This window comes from Chrysochloris asiatica, unplaced genomic scaffold (genome assembly GCF_000296735.1).
Source record: "Chrysochloris asiatica unplaced genomic scaffold, ChrAsi1.0 scaffold00025, whole genome shotgun sequence".
NCBI classification, from domain to species: domain Eukaryota; kingdom Metazoa; phylum Chordata; class Mammalia; order Afrosoricida; family Chrysochloridae; genus Chrysochloris; species Chrysochloris asiatica.
Window position 1 is genome coordinate 7,567,620 of NW_006408543.1, and position 6,907 is coordinate 7,574,526.

Here is a 6,907-nt window from a genome sequence, read left to right on the forward strand (position 1 = left end):
GTCGGGAAGGAGTGGGGTGTGTACCGGGTGCGCGCCGACCTTCCGCGGGAGTTGGGGGTCCCCGGCCCTGAAAAGGCCGCTTGCAGCCCCCGCAGCCATGCTCCCTGGGGGCTCAGAACTCGGCCGGGTTCTCCGCGGCTAGCCGCCCCCTCCGTCTCTTCCTTTCTCCTGGCACCTCCGTGCACACCCCAAAAATGCATCACCGAACCACCCAGGGCCTCGCTCAGGCCGCTGCACTTTGGCTCCCCCCTCGGAGCTATTACGATCCTGACTCCTTTGGTAACCACTTCCTTGCTATTTTCAGTGTAATTTCACCTTCTGAACACATATCCTGCAAAATTCGGGGGTTTGTAGATTTCATTTTGCCTGCCTGTATGTGAACTTTAGAATAATGCCATCTATATCAGGGGCTTGCAAACAATTCTTGGGAAAATGCCATGCTCTGTATCCGAAGCCCCCTCAGATTCCATTGTGTCTGCCTTCTTTTGCACAAGATGTCTTTCCTAGTCCATCCATTCTTTGTAAATAGCGTTTGGTCATTTTCATTGATCTGTGTGTTTTATTCCGTCTTCTGAGTACAGCGTAATCCATCAATTCTACTCTTGGCAGATGTTTGGCTATTAAAAATAACGCTGTTAGGAACATCCTCATAGGTCTTCTGGTGCATTCATTTTAGATATAGAGCTGATGTTAAATGCCATCGAATCAGTTCCCACGCATAGCGATCCTGGGTAGGGTTTCCGAGGAGTGGCTGGTGAGTTTGAACCTTACAGGTTTAGTGCTTATCCTACAGCGCCTCATCAGGACTCCAGGTGTAGATCAGTTGTTGTGAAGTGCCCTCGAGTGAATTCTGCCCATAGAGACCCTGTATAGGGTTTCGGAGGAGCAGCTGGTGAGCTTGAACCGCCGACCTTCCAGTTCAGACGGCTTTGCGGGTCTGATGCATTAACCCACAGCGCCACACCAGGACTCCAGGTATAGATCTAGCAGTGGAATTTCTAGATCAAAAGGTATACAAATGCATATCCTCACTCAACTTTAGTAAATAATACCACACTTCCAAAGTGATTGTACCCATTTATGCTCTGTCAGCCTCAGCGAGTCTAAGACGGTCCTGTTACTCCACATTCTTATTAACGCTTGATTTTGTCAGGTTTTTTTTTTTTTTTTTTTAATTTTTAGCTAATTTGGTGCATGAGAAGTAGTATCTGAGTGTGAAGTGGTATAGGGTTGGGCTGCTAACCCCAAGGTCAGTGGAAGGTTCAAACCCACCAGTCTCTCCATCATAAGAGATGAGGTGGTCTGCTCTGGTAATCAGGAATCCTACATACAGTCGCTATGAGCCTGGAAATATGTTTGGTGGCAGTGGGCTTGGGTTGGTTTGGTTTAATGAAGCTGAACATCTTTTCATGTTTCTCAGTGTCCTCTTTTATGAAGTGCCTGTTCAAATATCTTGCCCAGTTTTCTCTTGTGGCTGCATGCGTTTTTCGTACTCATTTGTAATACTTCTACCGTGAAATCAAGAAGATAGTTTCCTGTAACATCTTCCAAAAGACTGTTTTTCATTAAGCTCTACAACCCACCTAGAATTGATTTTTGTGTAAGCTCAGAGTTCAGTTTCAATGCCCATGTGAACATCCAGTAGTCCCCACGTCATTTCTCCCATAGCTTTCCCACAATGTTACATTTGTTCACTTCTGCTCGTCCATCTGAGATCCTTTTCTTTCTCCCTGAAGACTTCTTTAATGCAAGTCTGCTGGTGACAGATTCTTACAGTGTTTGTTTGGAGATGTCATTGTCCCTTCTGCATTTTCCTTTTCTTGAAAATCACTTTATTGAGATATAATTCATATAACACAAAAGGCACTATTTAAAGTGTAATACCGAATCATGTGATTGTCACAACAGTCTAATTCTAGCACATTTTTGTCTTTCATGTTTGAATGGTTTGCATTTCGTTTTTTAAAGCACTTTAATTTGTTACTGAGGCTCTTAGGGTTACTTGCATCTGTGTCTTCTTGCCTTTCATTCGTTTTGGAAATTGCCAGCTGCCGTTAGTACCTCACATATTGGTATTCTCCATCTCCATCCTTTACTTGTGATGGTGGTGGTGTGCCGTGGAGTCGGTTCCAACTCATAGTGACCCTGCATAGGGTTTCCAAGGCTGTAAATCTTTACAGGAGCATAAAGCCTCAGCCTTCACTCACGGAATGGCTGCTAGTTTTGAACTGCAGACGTTGAGATTAGCAGCCCAACTCGTAGCCACTACGCTACCAGAGCTCCTTCCCTTTACTTAAGTTGTTGTTGTTAAGTGCTGTCGAGTCGATTCTGACCCATAGAGACCCTGTATAGGGTTTCCAAGGAGCAGCTGGTGAGCTTGAGCCACCGACCTTGCAGTTCAAATGACTTTGCAGTCTGATGCATTAGCCCTCAGCAGCACACCAGGACTCCCTTTACTTCTGGTAGGTGTTAAATCTCAGTGTCTCTTCTGTGTAACCCTCCTTTTGTATTTTCCATCTTTTTGTTCTTTGGAGCTTTTTTTTTTTTTAATTCTGCATCTCTCCTACTCATTTATCTTACAATTTTCTAATTCTTCTATATCAAACTTCTCCGTGAATTTTTTATTTCAGTTATTAAGTGTTTTTGTTTCTTTAATTCCCATCTGGTTCTTTTTCAGTGTTTCCAGTTCTATGTCAAAATTATCAACCTTGCCTTTTGTCTCCTTGAAGATTGTGGTCGTGGTGGTACTTGTGTACCTTATAGGGACCCTGTATAGGGTTTTTGAGACTATAAATACTTACGGGAGCAGAAAGCCTCATCTTTCTTCTGCTGCGTGACTGGTACATTTGAACTGCTGACCTTGCGGTTAGCAAAGGTTTGTTGTTGTTTAGTGCTGTCAAGTTGGTTCCGACTTATAGCGACTCCGTATAGGGTTTCCGAGGAGGAGTTGGTGTGTTTGAACCAGCAACTTTGCGGTTCAAACTGACTTTGTAGTCCAGCGCTTTAACCCACAGCACCACATTGTTAAGTGCCTTGCAGTTGGTTCTGACTCGTAGGGACCCTGTGCAGTGTTTCTGAGAAGCAGCTGGTGGGTTTGAATTGAATTGCAAACCTTGCATTTAGTAGACCAGTGCTTATCCTACAGTGTCACACTAGGAGTCCACTTGAAGTTGGTGGTGGTGGTTATGGGCCGTGGAGTCTGTCCGACTCATAGTGTTTCTGAGAAGCAGCTGGTGGGTTTGAATTGAATTGCAAACCTTGCATTTAGTAGACCAGTGCTTATCCTACAGTGTCACACCAGGAGTCCACTTGAAGTTGGTGGTGGTGGTTATGGGCCGTGGAGTCTGTCCGACTCATAGTGTCCCTGTATAGGGTTTTTGAAGCTGTAAATCTGTATTGTTGTTGTTAATGTGCCGTGGAGTTGGTTCTGACTCATAGTGACCCCGCACAGGGTTTCCGAGGCTGTAAATCTTTACGGGAGCAGAACACCTCATCTTTCTCCCGCGGAACAGCTGGTAATTTTGAACTGCTGACCCTGAGGTTCACAGCCCGATTCGTAACCACTTCGGTGGAACAGAAAGTCTCATCTTTCTCTTGTGGAACCAATGAGTAGTTTCGAACTGCTGACCTTGAGATAAGCAGCCTGACTCGTAACCACTATGCTACCAGAGTTCCTTCCCCTTGAAGGTTGTTGTTGTTAAGTGCTGTCGAGTTGGTTCCGACCCATAGCGACCCTGTATAGGGCTTCCAAGGAGCAGCTGGTGAGCTTGAACCGCCGACCTTGCAGTTCAAACCAACTTTGCAGTCCAGTGCATTAACTCACAGTGCTACACCAGGACTTCCTCTGAAGGTAGTAAGCATAATTATCTTAAAGTCGGATAATGCCAGTATCTATGAGCCATACACAAGACTTTTTTAAAATGTTTAAGAGCAAAGATGTCAGCTTGAGGACTAAGGTGCGCCTGACCCAAGCTATGGTATTTTCAGTTACCTCATATGCATGTGAAAGCTGGACAGTGAATAAGGAAAGCCGTAGAAGAATTGATGCATTTGAGTTATGGTGTTGGAGGAGAATACTGAAAGTGCCATGGGCTGCCAAAAGAACCAATGGATCCGTTTTGGAAGAAGTGCAGCCAGAGTGCTCCTTGGAGGCCAAGAGGGCCAAACTTCGTCTCTCATACTTTGGACATATTGTCAGGAGGGACCAGTCACTGGAGAAGGATATCATGTTTGGTAAGGAGGAGGGTCAGAGAAAAAGAAGAAGACCCCCTACGAGATGGATTGGCCAAGTGGCAGCATCGATGGACTCAAGCATGGCAACAGTAGTGAGATGGTCCCAGGATCGGATAGTGTTTCATTCGGCTGTGCATAAGGTTGCTATGAGTCTGTACCGACTCGATGGCACCTAACAACAACAACAATGAGTCATACGGTGTGGCATTTTGGGCCAATACTTCAGACTGCAAAGTCGTTTGAACTGCCAGGTCGGCGGTTCAAGCTCACCAGCTGCTCCTTGGAAACCCTATACAGTGTCACTATAGGTTGAAATCGACTCCATGGCACTTAACAACATAAATCATATGGAGTCCTGGTGTGGCGCTGTGGGTTAATATGCTGGACTGCAAAGTTGGTTTGAACCTCAAGTTTGGCGGTTCAAACTCACCAGCTGCTCCTTGGAAACCGTATTAGGGTCGCTATGGGTGGGAACCTAGTCGATGACACTGCGTGCCAACAACATGAGTCATATCTGTGAGACACTAGGAAGAGTCTTTCTCTTGGTTATCATTCATGTTGTTTTGTCTCCATTGTGCCTGGTGACTTTGTGTGTGTGTGTGTGTATATGTGTGTGTGGTGGACGTTATGTTTGCACAGTTGTAGAAATCACTTGAGACCTAGAGGATGCTTTCTCTTGCAGAGGTAATTCTTAGGTGCTTCTGCCAAGTAACGGGGAGCACTTAAACCTAGGGTCACTGCTCTCGAGCTTCAGGGATTGAGATGTTTTTGAGAAGGTCGGCAGTCCTTGTACAAACCTGCCTATTTTGTTTACTTTTATTCCTCAGGTTCAGCTCTTTGCCCGACCTCAGTGCCAGCAAGTTTAGAATTCCCTTCAGAATTGGCAAACCCCCCCACACACAACGTCTACCTTCCGGAGCCTCTGATGCTCCCCCATGCCTTCAAACAGCTGTTTCTTCTCTTTTCCCTCTGGCTTTTGTAGTTGTCTTCAGCTGAAGGCTTGTTCTGATTTATTTAGTCCATGATTTCTGGAGCTCAGAACCCCTTTAGGGCGGTCAGTACCCCGTCTAGAGATTTAAGGTAGCTGGGGATGGAACCCGTGGGGAGCATTAACAGCAAATTGATGATGTTCCCCTTACAATGGCAGTGCATTGTTGCATTGTCTCCATTTGTGAGTTGCTCTTTGAATCAAGATAATTTTAAGACTACATCTTAAATTCCTTTTTTTTCCATATAAAGAATAAAAAATAGCATTTGAACTCAGGTTGATACTGTGGTAAAGAACTTCAGAGACACATAGTTTCATTTCTTTCTCCCGTCTTCATTGCCTGTAATGTTTATTAGATAAAAATTGCCCTTTAACTGGTCCTCTTGACCCGAACAACTCATTTTTAATATCAGCAGTATAGCATGATGACATTCCTAGTTCCTACTCTTGGAGCAGGTAAGAGGGCTGGCTGTAGAAATGAAGGTTCTTAAGCGATCTTCCCAAAATGAGCCTTTCAGTGTTTCTTTTTTTTTCTCGTTTTCTTTTTAGGTCACTTGGTTTTTATATGGGTTTTATTTGTGAGGAAGCTTACTGACAGTTTAGCACAGCTCTCTGTTGCAGACTGTTTATAATTACACATTTATGTTTGCATGTATTTGATGTCGTCCTTGCCTTTTGCAAATGGACTGAAATATGTTGAGGGGATCAAGAGGTGGTGACTATATCTTTATGCCTCTGTTATCAGCCTGGTTTGATTAGGATATTTATAAATAATTTGGTTCACTTTTGAAAAGCGCTTTTGTTTTTTGTTTAATCCTGAATTTTTCAGTGAAAATAGCATATCGTTCCTCCTGCTTGAGCATTTCGTAGCAGTAGGGACGCACGACCTATTGACGAAGTCTAAACTGTATTCTCCAGGCTGTTGCCCCTTTTGGTGTGTGTCAGAAAAACACAAGGCTGGGGGTGCACTTGACCATGTTCTCTTGAGGTTCATGTCCATGTGTTTTGACAAGGAAACACAGACAGTCCCTGATTTCCAACGTCGGTCCCTTATGATGGCTCTGTTGCTGCTTAGTTCTGGGATAAGTTGAATAGCCCACTTGTTGTTTTTTCACAAGAATTTCGTTATCACTGCCTCCTGCATCAGTACCTATAGATCTGATCTTTATATGCCTTTGGGGGTTGGGGTGGAATGCTTTCATCAGCACATTACATGCTGCAACACTGGATGTAGCGTGTGTCACTGACAGATAAGTTCAGTTGGTGGGGACTGGAGAGAATGGTAAGGCCGGGACTACCTGGACTTTTGAACCAGATTACTCAGATAATTAAGACTGTGCCTAAGCTTTTGCTCTGTTTTCTAGACTATTGCCTGGATTTTGTTTTCCTTTTCCTAACAGATCCTAGCAGGTTATGTGCCTTCAAATCTTCATTTAAGAATCATTTTTTGAAGGTTTGCTGGTGCAGAGATTGGAAGGAATTGGACCATAATTGTTTTCAAGTCCCCATTCCTAAAGGTTTACTAAAAACTTTAATAGGTCCATTTCTGCACCTTCTTTGTAAAACAACAAACAAACCTCACCCACACATATACACTATGTTTTTTATTTATGTCCTACTTTGGACATATTGTCCGGAGGAAACAATCGTTGGAGAAGGATGTCATGCTGGGTAAGGTGGAGGGTC